The sequence below is a fragment of the Bradysia coprophila genome, unplaced genomic scaffold (genome assembly GCF_014529535.1).
Source record: "Bradysia coprophila strain Holo2 unplaced genomic scaffold, BU_Bcop_v1 contig_225, whole genome shotgun sequence".
Lineage (NCBI taxonomy): Eukaryota > Metazoa > Arthropoda > Insecta > Diptera > Sciaridae > Bradysia > Bradysia coprophila.
In genome coordinates, this window is record NW_023503486.1 from 17,408 (window position 1) to 34,864 (window position 17,457).

The window sequence follows — 17,457 nt, forward strand, 5'->3', positions numbered from 1 at the left end:
TCGCTTTTTATTACACTATTCCGTAGAGTATTGGTCAGATAAGACGTTTTATCTGAGTCGGTTACAGCATATGAGCGAAGATTATGAACCGTTAAGCGATGTGAGTGTTTAGATTGTCTTCAGGTTGTCTTCGTTGTGTATACACATTCTGCACAGTCATAATTTCGGCTGTGGGTTTTTTTCACGTATTTTGTCTTGGGTAATTTTGGTTTCGTTTGGAGTCTTTTTTTTGTCTGTCTCTCTGTGTTTATTATACTTTCCTGCAGGTTTATGCTTTTTAGACGGAAGAAAGAAAAAATAATCGAAAGTAAACTCTCCGGAGAAAGTTCAATTAGGTACCGCGCGGTGTTGACCGTTGTTTTAAGCAACGCGTTTATTTGATTTGATTCATTTTTTTATTGTATCTGGCGCTGTGATTTATTTAAATTTTAATTTGTGTTTTTTCTACCATTTCTTTCAGGTTTAAAAGCCACGGTCATCGAGCAGTTTCGCTTTAGTCATACGGTGGAGAAAATAATGAGTACGTTGGACACTTAGGTCGAACGAGTGCCGATACAAAATTCATTGTTTTTTGTGTGGATTAATTTCAATCGAAAAACGGGTGAAAAATCAATTTTAAAATCGATTAAAACGCGAAAAAAGAACCGACACTCCACAACCGCAAAAATGCCGACCATAATATTGGATCGTATACCGTTGCCAAATTTGAAAATTTACACTTCGCTCAGTGTATTGCTGGTGAGCTTTTGTGTTTATTTTGCCGTCAATTCGACCAAAGATCCCGACTGGCGACTGTTGTTGAATTCAACGTCGGTGGACGGTTATGTCGATGCGAAATTGATGGACGACGAAAGTCTGATCAAATTGACGAACGGTGAATTGCACAGTGAATTGAGTGATGTGATTGATCGAAATGTGTACATGAACATTTTGGCGGACGCGACACCATTGCATGGCAATCAAACGCGATCGCTGGGTGGACAGGTCAAGGATGTTATGGATTTTATGTTCCAGGAACCAGTTTGCGTTTGGGTGAGTTTGATTTTGTTTTTCACTTTTTGTTCAGTGATTTTCAAGCGTAAAATATAATGAAAATCTGGAGACATCTGGGTTGTACACAAATTACGTGACGTCGCTGGGTCAAATCATTGATGTAAGACGTCACGTTCTAAGTTGATTGTTTTCTTGTGTGTTAGGAGTGGCGTTGTATCACTATTTTCAATATTTAAGAGATCCAGTCTCACTGCAAAATGACTTCATTTATTCGAGATATTTTATTCAAGGAGGAACACGACCAACCAAGTCTCATGAACTGATTTTTTAAACTTTTTTTCAAACGGCGACAGTATTGCGATACAACCCTGAAATCTACTACTTCCTTTGTTCAAAGTATCGTCAAATCCAAACTTTCGGTAAAAATTCTTTTACTTCATTTGTTAAAACAATCTTTGTCTGAACGTTCATTTTACAATCTATATGAAAGCAGCATTCCCAACAGTTCCCTGATTCTAAACTGGAATGTATTACGAGAGATTGTCCTGTGAGAGTTCCGGGACAGTGCGATGCGAACTTGTCTTCAGATTTTAATTTTCTTCAAAAGTTTGTTCCGTTTTTTATTCTAGAAATTACCCGAAACTCTAGTACACTTGTCCCAGTAAAAAATTCCACTTTCGTATCTAAGCTGGTAAGTGCTGTTCCTGTGTTTTCTCTAATTTCAAATGGCGAATGAAAGAAATCGGAGAAACCGCGACATACAGCTTAGATACGAAGGTGGGATGTTTGACGTGTGCAAAACACCAACGATTCCAACAATGTGTTCCTTTCTTGTACATATACAACTCGTTTTTCTAGCAATTTGATTTCAAATCTTGTACTTCAATTTTTTAACATGCATTTTTTATATAAAAGACCATATTACCCAGATCTTGTCATTATTTTTGTCGTCGTTATCGATAACAGATGAATTGGCGTATGTGACAGGCTAGCTTTGGTCGTTGTCTCTTTTTCCGGTTGCTGATGATTAGATGTTTCTAAAACGTAGTAACCGTTGGTACTGTTTGAACTAATCCAACCACGGAACCAGGGTTTATCATTCGAAATATTAATTCTTAAATCAATAAAAAATCCCTAAAAAGTCCTGAAAATTCTTAAAATTCATAAACTTTAGAATATGAAGAGTTTGAGGAATTTGAAGAAGTTTAAAGTGGTTTAGGAACAAGAATTCTTTGAAACTCTTTGGCATTCTCTGAAAACTCTAAAAAATTCAAAAAATTTCCTAAAAAATCCTTATTACTAGGATACACTTAGTGGGTGGATCAGGTCCCTTGACTGATCAAGTTACCACATGATATTATTTTCTTTTAACATCTTTTAAATTAAGGCCATCAAAAACATAAGCACAACAAGCACAGGACATAATACAACAGGAAGTGGGCACACATCCGAAAATAATTGTCATTTTCGACTGACTATCTTGTAAAACAGAAAATGTATGCCTCGTGTCTATGTCTACTGGCATGAGTTTGATGCCTTCAAACACATAAGGCTAAACACGCTGCAATTAGTTTTAAACGACTGTCTCACTCCATATACTAATTTCTACCACTTTCCATGCATTTTGATCAAATCACACTCCATATACTGAGTTTGGAAAACGAATACCTGTTCGAGGTAATCATTAGTCGGAATATGACATTCTTTGTCGATTGGAACAAAGTTTTTGAAAATCGGTTCCGAATGACTATAGTTTTGGGCCATTAAATATTCAGGGAAAAACTCTTTCGGGAATAAACTCCCTGAATATTGGATATTGTTCATCTGGGAACCAGACCTCAGATTTCACGAATTTGATTCTTCAATGCAGGAACCTATCAAGAAAATGGGACAAAAATTGTTTGAAAATAACTCTGAGATCATTTGGCCGATAATGTCCAGCTACGAACATGACCCCAAACATATTATTCCTCGTCGATTGAAACCAGAAGTCCTAAAATTGGTTCCGGATTTCTCGTGCCATCACAAACCGTAAGAAAATTCTTTTGGGAATTACGTCCAGATCGTTAGGTTGATATGGCCCAACTACTAACTTGACCTCAGGAATTTTACTCCTTGTCGAATGAAACTAAATTTTGGAAAATCGGTTAAGAATTACTCAAGTTATCGTGCCATCAAACGTTACGTCTCTCACTGACAAAAAATTTCGAAAAACTCAGCTGTTGCAGGTAACTTTGTCTCCAGGTAATTTACAATAGCTGCCACAGCTGTAGCGCCCCATACAAAAATGCAGCTGCGGCAGATAATGTAGATTACCTGGAGACAAAGTACCTACGACAGGTGAGTTTTTCGAAACTTTTTTTGTCAGCGCTGCATTTTCCGTTTATGGTTAAAGCCAGATATGCAACCAGTCGGTGAAATGAAATTTTGACAGAAAATGTATGGGCCATCTGTCAAAATTTGCAACTCGTAAGGAAAAATGTATGAGAAGTTCATTTCACCGCCTGGTTGTATATTCGCCTTCACATTTCATACACTCCTTAAAATCGATCACAGGGAACGTAAGGCGTATTTTCTGACGTAAGACCCTTGACTTAACAGTCAGTGAAATAAATATGGCTTGCAGGAGTGGTAGTACAGTACAAAGATCTTTTGGAAGCTTGTCTTTGAGAAGGAAATGCAAAATAATTTCGCTCCAAAAACTGTGTGTTCAACCGGTGTACATAACGACAGAAAGGAAATCCCAAAAAGAAAATCCCCGAAACGTTCTTTCTTGGTGACGAATACAATTTTTATTATTCTGTCTGAGCGCTTTTATTCACGGCCTTTAATTTGTCTGCTTCAAAAGTATAAACGGCCGTTATGGTCCGTCTCGATTTACAGTCTCGATCGTTTTTTCTTTCTTTCTTTCTTTCTTAATCTTAATTCGCTTAACGATATTACGAATGTTTATTCAAATTTTCGATTAGATTCGATTAGCCACCGTTTAACACTTTGGTTGTCATGGTCAGATCGACGCAAGATTCACTTTTTTTCGGTGGTATATAAATAATCGTCAACATACGGGTATCGTAAACGAGTTTTTGTATCAAATTTTATATTATTTCCGCAGTGTTTTACATTACATATATGTGTATGCATGAGTGTACATCTCGTGCCACGCGCTTCCCAAAATCTATAACAGTCACAGCCATACACAACAGTTGCTAAATAATACGATCGCACACACACACACACACACACACACAGTCTATTTTGTTGTATATTTACGGATTATGTTGCGATAATTTATTAGGTTCACTGATGACAAGTGATGGTGATATAAAGCTAAAAATAAAATCAATGAATTCAAGTTCGAGCCAAGACGATGATTTTATTGCTGCCATTTGTTTGATTAGGTTTTTTTTCCCCACATCAAATTGTTCAATCATTCAACCGATCCGTTGCTAGATTCAATTATTATACTCAACTGCATCCTATGTCACACACAAACTCGCAAAGTGTAATTGCTTATCGAAGATCAATGACTGACCCAATAAGCTTTTATTTTGAATAAAAGCGAGTGCTGTTAGGAGGCAGTCTAACGCACACATCTTTGAATACCCGGTGTATGCTGAGATTGTTCAAATGATATTTTCGAACGACAGTTAAAATGCATCTTTGGCAGCAAACGACAGCATCAATTCGGAAATGTTATTTTGATTTTTCGAAATCCATTTCGGCTCCGTTCATAAAGTAGGTCAGGCGGAATAGGTTGTTTTTTGAAAGCATATCTCCTCTCCTATCAAAGTCTTGTCACTCTACAGCGTCTCTTTTGTGAAACAGTGCAAAGACTTTGTGTTGGGAGATCTGTGAATTGATCACGAAGGCGGCAAAAGAACTTATATCGTGGGCAACATGACTTAAGGGCGTCCTACCATTTTTAAACAACCATATCTCTAGAACCATTGGTCGGATTTCGACCTTTTATTTTCTGGAATCTGCCAACATTTGTGAGATTTTCAGCCCTGTATAAAGTCCAACCAACTAATGTTTCGTTTAAAGAACGGTAGGACGCCCTTAAGTCATGTTGTCCACGATATACTGAGTGGCAGCCAAATTTTCCTGTAGCGTCATTGTGGAGGTCAGTCAAAAATTTTATTGGCTCTTCGACTGAGAAGCGGACGTTTCGAGTACCTGAAATCTCTTCTTCTTCTACTGATATCTCGACGCTGAAACAATCAACAAAACTGTTCAAATATTGCTGCCAGCTACCTTTGTGAGTGTCTAAATCTGTTCCTTCGGAACATCAGAGCTTTGTAAAGATGTTTTGTGACACAATGAAAAAAATTGAGGCTGGACAATAGGCTGTGACTTTAGCATGCTCATCTCAACGTGACTTAACTCCATAATGAATCCTCTTCTTTCTTCCACACTCGGTACGGCCGAAAAATACAGCCCCAGGGGATAGTAATTTTAGGACATAAGTTCGTTATTCAACTAAACGAAAATCATTGCACATACAGATCCCTGACGAACGAAATCCGATCCATCAACTGCTTACTTAACTGCTTATCTCTAAACTGCAAAAAAATGTTCAGTTTAAATTTTGCGAATGTCGTTTTTTTATGGCATCTCCTGATGATAATAAAACTTTTTATTTGATGTCTGGCTCTTCAAGCAGTAGACGAATCAGAAAGAGAACGGGTATATAGAGAACACTCACAGTGTCTGACCGGAAATTGTAAAAAAATTTCGTATGAATGTATGAATGTTGATCGATTATTTGTGAATTCCTGAGCGCCTAAATGTGTGTGCATCTAACTTTATCTGTAAAAACCCCCATCAAAAGTTGCTAAGAGTTTTGTGTTTGAACATGAAACTACTAACCTCATTTCCGAAAACAGATGGCATGGCTCAAAGGCTACGTAATAGTCATCCACCAAAATGATCCGGCTTTCCGTCCCAGCACATTTCATATTCCGAATTTTTCTTGCGATTATATCGAACTGGTAACGTCACAAAGCTCACTCAAGCTTCATAAATTGAGTTGAAGTATGTTTGGCGGCTGCAACGATGCACACACTCGAATGACGTAACTCCAATCACACTCGAATGACGTAACTCCAATACAATGAATTTGTGTGCATGTATCAAGCCTACATCTAGGCGAGATGTTAATTTAAGCACCTGACTCAGAAAGTATTTGCATACATTGAGACGTCCAGCCTGTTCCGTTATTTAGTGTGTTCTCTAAATAAACAAACAAAACCATCTGAAACGTGTTTACCAAACCTTCACTGTTCATCTTGCCTTATGGCTCAGTGTTTTTGGTTTCAGCAACGATGCACACACTGAATGACTCGTATGATGGAACCCAAATACGATGAATTTGTGTGCATATGGCTAGCCTACATTTTGGCGAGATATCAATTAAGCGTCTGACTTTACTTTACTTTGCATACTTCGAGGCGTGGTTTATTAGTCACGTTTGGGCCCAGACTAAACTTGTTATTGGCCGTAAGGTTCTGTTAATGATGTATCTAAGACCAAACGTTCACCGTTCATCTTGTCTTATAGCATAACACATTGTAAACAAATGGTTGTGCTCATTATGTTTGAACTTTTCTTATTTAGATAGCCGGTTGAGATTTTACGTAATCATCGCCTTATTTAGAAAATTATATTCACCCAGATATTCGACGTTTGACTTTTACCCGTTTAATGTAGCAATTAAGTCCGTGCTGATTGCAGTGTGTAAAGAAATTTAATTTGGAAAATTTCGATTTTGTTTTTCAATTTTAATTCAAATTGCGCTGGGTAAGAGAGATACGTTTACACCAGACCGATAAGCTGATAAGAAAGCTTTTCGCGATGTCTTGCTTGGTCTGTTTTTTGCGTTTTAAATTGCAATTTCGTCATGAGAACTGTGTACTGAACGGTGAATGTATTCCGTTTTAGAATAGCCAGCCATACAGTTGCGTCTTGCGTCATATTTGCATAGTTTCGCTTTTTTTTCTGTCTAATTATAAACTCGAGTAAATAAATTAGTCATTTCGCCTGCAATGCGATAATGATTCGGTTAATGACGACAAAAAAACGTATAAAATTCGAAATGTTTTTTGTATTCAAAAAATTATGCAATTTCGATAAACGATTCTGTAACTTGAAACATTGTGGTGAGATGTTGCAACGTTAACTGGCCGACTGGATGAATGAATTAATCGTCTATCTGGAGTAGTAATTGAATATTATCATCTCATTGTTTCCGATCAAGATAATAAATAACCCGAGAACCGACAGACTTATGACATAAATGCGAAGAGAAAAATGTGGCTAGTGTGTCACTGGTTCTGTAATTTATGTAAAGATATTGGCATAATGGCAATAAATATTGCTGCACACGCCACGCCGTATAAACAATTTTGTTTTACTTCTCGATTTGATTCTCTTACCGGATCTGGAAAAAAATCTGAGCTAAATAAGGTAGAAAGTATAATCGTTAACAATGCAAACGTAACTCGACAAACTTGTGTGGTTTTTCGTATTAAAATATTAATTGAAAAGATTAGATAGCTCAGAGCTGGGGTTTTTATTTATCAATGAGTTGTGAATTTTAGCTAGATTTTTAAATTGGTATTGTTCGTAGTAACATTTTCATAGACACGGAGCCGGTAGCTTTAAGATTACCTGGAACATAACACAATTTAGTATAAAGCTTTCAATGGCCTTATTAACCTCAACTTCGCCTCAGATTAACAAAAATCACACAAAAAATGAACTTTTCAATTGTCCCTTTTTATGTAATAACCATTCAATAGTTGTTTGTTCACCGAGTGAAGGAAATAGGAAATACTAACGAAGGCGATATCGCTCGAGTCTGAATTTCCCATTTTCTTCCAGAGGTGAACACAACGTTTTTCAAATGTGCGAGGTGTTATTAACCCGTTTTTACACTAAAGTTTAGTGAAACACTAAACAAAAACATCAATTTGTTGTAACATTTTTGAAAACAAAAATGAATTTGACAGTTTGGTGGAAAATTTCTGTTTTCTACACTGTAAAAAGAAGAGGGAAGAAAATAGGCATTTCTTTCTCGAACTGTCATCAGACGAAGTGTCAACAAAACTTTTCTCGTAGCCTTTTGAGTGGAGAAAATAAGGTTAATCACACCGCCAGATTGTCTCTTTTGATTGAAGCAATTAATGAAAATTGGCAGCAAATTTGACATTTTATGAAAATACGAAAAGAGCTGAAAACTAAAGTGATTTTTCATTAACTTAACATTGTTGTGTAAATCAAGAGTTCCCAACGGCAATTTCAGGTCAGTTGACATTTCACTGATATGAAATTCAGTTAGAGTTACCGATAGCCGCCATTTTTTTTAAAATATGGTCCCAGTAAAATAAGGGCGATCGTCACCCTTTCTCATATACAGCCTTGACCTTTTCGCTCTAAGATTTCGTTTTTTGCAACGTTAACTTTTAAACGTGTTTTGGTTCTACTTTTCATGACGAAATTTTAGAAACTGTCAAATGAAGTTAGAACTTTTTTTTATTCAAAATCGCGACTGCTGCATCTGTCAATGAAAACTAGGAACAAAGCACGTTTTCAATGCCTCGTTTTTTTAGCATAAGCCTTTTACCGATAAAGAATTTCGTTATTTTAGTAACGTTAAACTTTAACGAAATACTTTTTCGGTAAGTCAAATATCAATTGAGTGTGTACAGAACAATGAAAGTGCAAAACAGGTATGGTCTATTGTCCGCCCGGAGGACATATAAATTTGATTTTCGTAATTAAACGCACTCATTTTCATATTATTTTGACATAAAATGTGAGTGCGTTTAAGACGAATTCGGCGATCGACCATACCTGTTCTTTCTACTTTCATTGGTACAGAATACGTACAGCAATTATTCGTTAACATTCCCTAGCGAATTTTTGACAGGTTTAACAAGGCTACCCATATTGCAGACATGGGTAGAGTTGAGAGATGGATAGTGAACTTTGACAGTTGTCATTTAACGAAAACTAATTGCTGTATGCACAGAGAGATCCTAATATGACAAATGGGTCGTTTCAACGGATAGAGGGAATATGTCGATTGATTTTGAAATTGGTTGAGCGAAAATGTATTGAATTCTCTCTCAAAAACCCAACTGTCATTCGACATATTCCCTCTATCCGTCGAAACGACCCAGTCGTCATAATAGCAACTCTTTGTGTATGCATCCAGAGTAATGTCAGGTGAAGTTCACTGTGAAAACTTTGACAGGTCTATATGGGTAGTAGACTTGTCAAAGTTCACTGGTAAAACGTAAGAATTACTGGGAGGTGAGCAAAACTGCGTGTTTTTCTTGTTTTGCCAGTTTTTCACTGGTTTTTCCAGCATATCTCCAAATGTTTTTGCTCAAAAATGGTGTGCGATATGTCAAATGAAAGACATTGACTAGACGAGACAAAACATTTAATTTTTAAGAAAATCGGGTTTGTAAATACAACAGTAGCTATTGATGAGAAAGCACAGGAATCTGCATATTTTCCTACTTTTCATGTATTCCCGCACCCTCCACTGTAGGAGCTCATTGTAACGATAAAGAAAAAGTTCTAACGCATACCGATACTGTGCCAAGACTTTTCGATAAAGTTATAACGTTCAGGATTGGGTCTTTTCTTTTCTGTTCTGTAATGTTTCAGAAATTGAATTGAATTTTTGAAAAGAGTCAAAAGTCATGACTCTAGAATAACAGGCGCTACAGGGCTTTTGTTAATCACTCCTGTTTGGTTAGCTTTACACTGTAGTCCAGGTCCTTATGTCGTACGCCTTAAGTTCTTTAAGATTTTTCCAGTACCGGACTGGCTCGAAAAAGCCCATCGGGGGCTCCATGCAACTCAATTGCAAAAGGCCCACAAATTAAATATTTTCATACAAAAATCGAAAAGGCCCATCGGGAATCCCCCGAATTCACCATATGGCCAGACCGGGCCTGGATTTTTCTTTGTTCCATGTTCCATTCATATGAAAACCTACAAAGTCGAATATCTCCTAAAATTCAATGTCTTTTTGACATCTCAGCAATGCAAACTTGCTCGTGTGTTATCGACTTTAGGCTATTCAAGCGTTGACGTTCTGTCTAGAATGTAAGGAAAACACGAAACTATCTCTTTAGGACTATTCCAGGTTTGTATCGATGACTCAAAACGAGAAGTATGAAAGCTCCCGAAATTTTCAAATTGTCTAAGACTGAATCTCGCTCTACCTCTCTGTCTTTCATCTCTCTCACGCGCTCAAACAGGAACATCAATCATTATGAATAGACCAGAAATATACCTTGACAGAATCCGTAACCGGAAACGTCGGTCGAGCTTGTACATCAGCAGCAATTTTAATTATCGCTCATTGATAAAACAAAGGTTGATTTTCGTCTTAATTCATTTTTCTCGCGGTTCATTTCAATCGAAGGGCTTTGGCCTTTCAAATCCGCTCGTAACGAATACATCAATCAATGAATTAGTTAAGCAATGGAATTAAATTAGGAATCGATTAAATGCGAGTTGTGGTGGATAAATCAACGATAATTTTTAACAGAAACATTTTCCAAATGTCAAACGTCCACAAAAATCTCGTCGGTGTGTAGCAGACCCACACTTATGATCGTAAATGGTCTTAACGAATGGAATTTAATTATTTTTTTTAAATTTACCGGGAACTTATTTCTATTCTAGGTCAATCTCACGTTATAACCGTTTCAGCTACATTCAGTTGAAACTTTGAATAAGTTTTTATAGTTGGTTTGTAATGCCAGCCGTAAATTCACTGAAAACATAACATTTCCAGCATCGTCATGTAGATTTCTCTCAATTAACTATCGATCGTAAAGACAGACAGAAAAAAATTTGTTTAACCAACCAACCGACGAACAAAAAATTCTTTTTAAAAAATCATTTCTTATGAATTGGCTAGATTATTTACCTTAGTCCGACCTTGATTTTGACAAACATTTATCAAAACAAGTACAGCACAATCTTCAATGTTAGTTACGATAAAATAATGATGACCGTAACAAAACAGAAAAAAACACAACCAATTCAAACTGTTATATCAACCGCCGGCCGTTCCGTATATGATAAATGTGGATATTTAAATGGTCAGGGCTATACTATTATGTGGTCACGCAGAAAAAACTGTCTTTCCACTCGGGGCAAATGAACATTTTAGCGATTTTAATATCTTATGTAGAAATTAATGTTAGATTGGTTGAGCTGGTTGTGGTAGGACCTACTTCAAGGAATTCAGTAATGGTTTTCCAGTGTGCAATCTGTTCGATTTTCAACTATGCTTGCACTAATTCCAATGTAGATAAATAGAACAGTTTTGAGTTCAATCTCCTCATTATGCAGACAAATATGAGATTTTTTTCAAAAGTGGATGTCATTTCTTAACGGAGATGGCATTACAGTTGTTGAATCTTCAACATCGCTAGCTACCAGCTAGCTTTTAACTTGTGGTTTTTGCGGTTTCGGGGCTGAGAAATAAAGGACTTCAGTTCGGGTGTGTTGCCCTTTCAACGTTATCTTTTATTCTGACTATTTTGCAACGACTTCTCGGTCGACTTGATTTTAATCGCAAACTATGATCGTCCCAACATGAATCTTCACTGGAGTTGTAACAACAGTCGTAGTTGAAGATGATCTTAAGGTTTGTGCCAAGTAACTGTAAACACTAATTTTGACTGTCCGAACGAACACGATTTCATCCACATGAAATTTGACACTAATTTGACAATTCGTATGACCTTGGAACAGACCCATAGATTAAGTCCAAGTAACTGTAAGCCCGAACACTGTTATCAAAATGAAGTATTGAACAGCCGTTTGTGTTTTGTTCGGACCAACAAAAAGGTTAAATTTCAGAGATGCCCAATGTATAAAAGGTTTCTTAGCGCATAGGGTCATGCTCATCATTCTACAAGAAAACCACTTAAACTTTCGGGTTTATTTTCGAACGAGGGGTTCTCTATGGATGAGTTTTGAATAACCTTGGATTTGATCTATGGAATTATAATTTTTTAATGTTTTCGAGGCTCCAAGTGTTTAAAATTGTCAGTGTCCGTTGATTGATTAATGTGCTTTGACGTTTTCAACACTGAGGAATGGCAAAATTATCGAAAAACACGGTGGGACTGAACGTATTTTAAATAAACATGTCCACTTCCATCTCGGTTCTTTTCAGAGCTGAGTTAGGGGAGGCGTGTACTATTCAACGGCACATGATGCAGGGCTCAGAGCCGGGTTAACCCATGGGCAAAGTGGGCCCGGCCCAGGGCGCTGGGAAAATAGAGGCGCTGAGAAATTAAATTTTTTTCGACAGTGTAATCTTTTCACGTTCAACATAAGTCATGCACAAATCAACGTCCGATTAAAAAAAAATCGCGCTCGCTTCGCTTGCGTCTGTACATTACATTCTTGGGGTAAATGTGAGCTACAAGAAATGCATATATACATCTAACTTGATATTTTTGAATAATACACGCACATCGACTAACCAAGGCTGTTCGTATTTGGTTATTTAAAGCGTTTTTATGATGGTCCTGCTTTAGAAAAGTTGAACTTTGAGGCCTCTGGCTGAAGACACTATAAATAATTTTCAATAACCATTCCATTGCTTCATTTTCGTCAGCCGCCGGTGATAGCCGGATAATGGAAATCTTTTAGCTCATGAGGAATTTTCGAAAATTTTGTAAATTCCTCCTAAAAGCTGCAGAACAAATCCGTTTCCGCCCATTGAAAATTGTTCATGGCATATATTCGCGATTTTTTTTGTCGAAATCCAAGGCCAATTACCTAAATTTCAAGATCTAACACTTTCAGAGTGAAGACAAAGGATCATTCTAGAGTGCCCTAAACTTGAATACTTTTGGGATCCCGAGTCCTAGATCCTTGAAATTGCTTCAACGCAAGTCCTTTTTCCGAATCATGACCTTACCCAACGTACTGCTCCTAGCATGAGCATAAGAAATATTTGGAGGCTGATGAAGTCACAGTAGGCACTGCGTTTCTTTCGTGAAGATAGGTGACTTGTTTTAGTTGTGTGAGTTCAAACACACAATACAATCAATCTTAAGCGGTAGCTCTCATCACAAAAGCCTCCAAATTCGACGTTTGTCAAAGTAGTGTTCATGCTAGGAGCAGTGCGTTGCCTTACCAAGTAGAGTAAATCTCGCAATATAATGAAACTGTAACAGTATCATAAATATTGTGTCAAAAATTCACGTTTTTTTTCTTGGTTTTTCCTCACAACGCGTTTCATGTTCTAACGATCTTCCAAGGGAAGTGAAAAGTGAGAATAATGAGAGGACATTCGAGTGTAAATTGAAAAGAACACCTGAATGAAACTATAGAATTGTGATGTAAATTTGAATTGTAGTGTTCATTGAAAAATAGCTACTTGCTAAATAAATTTGTTTGATTTGATTTGTTCTTCAAGAAGAATTTCAAGAAAAAATTGTTTCGGATTCATTCTACAAACTTCAAACTTAAAATCCCGAAAAATACGAGCGAAACCTTTTTATAACTTTACTCGATTTTTGTTTGTGGGAAAGTTTTGCGAATTAATCACGAAAACTCTGGTTATATCATATATCTCTCATTCATATATGGTTATATGTTATCATAAGCTTGCCACCTCGCCTCGCTCGCCGTTTCTAACTACACATTACTTAGAAAATAATATTCTTGAGGAAATGTTGAAAACATTTTATTTGATTTGGTTGACAATGTAGGAAACAAATTCTTTAATAAATTTTTCATGCGGCGCTGCAAGGCTCGTTGCCCAGGGCGCTGTAAATGCTAATCCGGCCCTGTGCAGGCTCAACTGCTGAGCCGTTTCTGAGAACTAGGAATATCGTAGCCTGGCCCGCGGAAGTTGCAGGACCAGTGTTTGAAACTGGAATCGGTAGAGAGACAAATTCTAAGATCAACCATATAAAAATTATTACTTTCGGTCATTTGGTCGCAGAGCAACAGAAGCTGAAAGTCGAAATTTCCCCTTCTTCAAGGGTGATGTCTCCTCGATGAAGCGCTCGATCCAGCACTAGCGATTCTAGACGAGGTTAATGTGCTCTTTCAAATGGCAATAACTAAATTGTGAAAGTGGTGAAAGTGGTGAAATTGGTTCATTTTCAGAAAAGTCACTTTCTTGCTACCCTCGGTGAATTTTGGCTACTTATGTGCGAATTTTCTCTGAGAATGAACTGAATCTGTTTTTGCTACGATCTGGTATGATTTGCTTCGAAGTAGCTTTCCATCCAGTGCTCACTTATGGAGCGGAAACGTTAACTTTAACAAAAGCATCCGAAGATAAATTGAGAGTGACACAAAGAGCCATGGAACGGAGTATGCTTGGAATAACACTCAGAGACAGAATGACGAATCAATGGATTCGACAACAAACCAGGGTCGTTGATGTCATGGAAAGAATAGCATCTCTGAAATGGAGCTGGGCGGGACATATTGCAAGAAGGACAGACGAACGTTGGACCAAAAAGATCATGAACTGGCGACCATATAAAAGACGAGCTATAGGTAGACCACCAGAGAGATGGACAAACGGAATTAAGAATATTGGAGGTACAAACTGGCAGCAAATGGCAATGGATCGTACGAAATGGAAAGAAGTTGGAGAGGCCTACATCCAGCAGTGGATAGAAACAGGCTGAAAAAGAAGAAGAAGAAGCTTTCCATCATTGTCCGGATTTTCCATCTTTTTAAGTCGACTTTCAACACTTGTTCAATTGAAAGATTTACTGCTGTCTTATGTAAGAGTCTAGCAGAAACAACTGAAGATAGTCAGTTCACTCTGGCTTTTGGACCGCCGCTAGTTCTCAATGTCGAAACAGCCTTCTTTTTTTCTCAATTCATTCACTTAACGTGAATCCTGGGTAAGGGAAGAGTGCTTAAGCTCTGTTTGTTCCTATTTTTATCTTTATTTTTGTTTTGTTTTTTAGCTTCATTTTGATAGGCATTTCAGCTGTGGGATGAAGATAAGAGGCGCCTGCTCGCTGTGATTCACTTCAGGTTATACTCTTCACTGAGTATATAGAAGTAAAGGACGGATTAGGCTTAGTCCAACCACTGATGCCATGCCGGTTGACATATTTCAACACAACATACCCTGTAAAAGTTAGCTTGTAGTCTAAGATTTCCAATGATACCAAATATGCCATGTTTGATTCTCAGCAAGAACTATTTATGATAAAGATTTTGCATCGAGATCGGGCTACTAGCAAATTTAGAGCCGTTGTATACGCCTCCCCTAACTCAGCTATGAAAAGAACCGAGATGGAAGTGGACATGTTTGTTTAAAATTCGTTCAGCCCCACCGTGAAAACATTTTACTTAAATTGGCTGATTTCAGAATGTTAGTCGCTGCAAAGGATTGACAATTTTTACACCCTATCAATTTCTGAAAATATCTCTTCTTCTTTCCATATAGTGGACCTGCTTAGGCGAAAAAACGTACGAAATCGTTCTAACGACGGTAGGTTGTTCCGCAACGATTCATGTATCTCAATTAAAATGGCAACTCAATCTTTCACCCGTGAGCGGCCTTTATGTTTTCTGTTGGATATGAAACCAATAGGAAGACAGTAAATTCTTCGGAAGGTTTATGGGGAATTTGAAGAGCTACATTTTCATTTCTTTTACATAAATCGATGATTCTGGAGATATGTCAGTAACAGTGAAGTCACCACATGTTCCTCAAATGTTCTTTAAGTAAAAATACATCGAAATTAGTATTCATTTAGAACAGAATACATAATTAGACGTACGTGCATGACTATCGACTTACAGTTGTGTTTAGTTTAATATTTACATGGAAACATGCTCCCCGTTCTAGAATTTAAGGATAATGAAGGATATGTGAGGTTTTTTTTGGATTCTCTTCAGGATTTATTGAATTTTTGAGGCAGATCCTAAGATTCTGTCACCGCACATTATCACCATGCTCCCAGCTCAAGAACTTAATTACTCTGAATTATTTCTGAGATTTTCTTGGTTTCTAACTAGCTAAACTTCGCCATTGCTACACTACTGATTGTAGCAAAGATAGAGCGTGTAGATTATCTTTGGATTGTTCATGCAAAACGTTTTGTGTTGGTGTTCCAGCTAAAAAACCGTATACAAATTGAAGACTATTTAAAGGAGGCATGACGTAAATTAAAAAAATGTAATTCAGGATTTTAGCGCAGAAGTGGTGCGAGGCGTAAGAGTGGGAACACTGACATTCATTAAAATAGGCTCTGTTTAAAAACCACAGCATGATCTCATCATACGTAGGTCGATACCGAGATGGTGTGATATAATTATTATTTTCATTGCAAAAAGAAAAGCAAAAAATTCTCATTGGATTCGTTTACAATGTAAACAAATAAACGTTCAGTCAACCCATTCCGATTGAAAACAATTACTAATTAAACTGACTAAAACAGTTCATGAATAATATTTTCGCTGAATTACACACTTGTATAATATACACACAGCGTGCCAAGTTGGTTGCAAACTGAAAATAAATAAATTTTTTTTGTGTGTAATGCGCTTCGCGACGTGAATATTATAAACAAACAAAATTTACTTGGATGTTGCTTATTTCGAATGCAATGTAAATGAATGGTCGTTACATAACAAATATGTGTAATTGATGTGGCTGAAATTTACAAGTTCAAAATGTTAATGGACCTTTTTCGTAATTAAAATAATAAAAGTGTCCGTCGACTCATGATGCCAGCATATGAGTGGTGATATGGACAGAATAGCCCATTCCACGTAGAAAGTTTCGGCCACTCATTCTAAGGCCTCTAGGGCCTTTGAACCCCTCTATCAGCTTGACTAATTACCAAAGGTATCCAACGAATCTACAGGAAATTGACTTTCCGAAAATCTTCGTTTTTAAACTCAGATGAGTCTCCAACAGCTTATCCTGCAACCATGAGACTAATTTTTTTGTATTATTGTAATTACAACCTCAGTCGATCACAACCACAATCAGTTGTCCAGCTCTCACACAGTAGCCTAGGTGACCTGAATCCCAGCGATTTTTTTTGTAGAACCTTGCTCAGAGCTCCGAGCTGATCAACAATATTCAAAAATATCAAAAATGCATTCAAATTCCATTAAAACTTCATTCAACCACACTGTGACGTAATAGTGACTAGCAATCAATAGCGAGACTTGGCAGAACTTTCCATATCCTTTAACTTTACGGTAAAATCCTGAATGCTATAAACTACAGTCGAAGTCAGTGAAATTTCAGCATGAATTTGCTTCAGCTGTTTTTTTAACTGATCCACCCATACTAACAAAACTACGGTGAAATAGTCACGCCCTCGAGGGTAGTAGTAGTAAAACCGTATAAGCAGTTTTGTTTGTATGATTGGACCAACTGAAAAACAGCTGACGTTTAAATTTGACTGACGTTTACTA

At 37.1% G+C, this 17,457-nt stretch overlaps 1 long non-coding RNA gene across 1 annotated transcript in view; it reads left to right on the forward strand.

Annotated features, from left to right (window-relative positions):
- The window catches only part of LOC119075544, a 30,314-nt gene extending 13,201 nt beyond the window's left edge, over positions 1-17,113 (forward strand). The window contains exons 2-4 of the long non-coding RNA XR_005087418.1: positions 461-1,032; positions 15,621-15,623; positions 17,103-17,113. This is a non-coding gene — a long non-coding RNA (uncharacterized LOC119075544). The remainder of the gene's footprint in view (positions 1-460; positions 1,033-15,620; positions 15,624-17,102) is intronic.
- Positions 17,114-17,457: the final 344 nt, after the last annotated feature.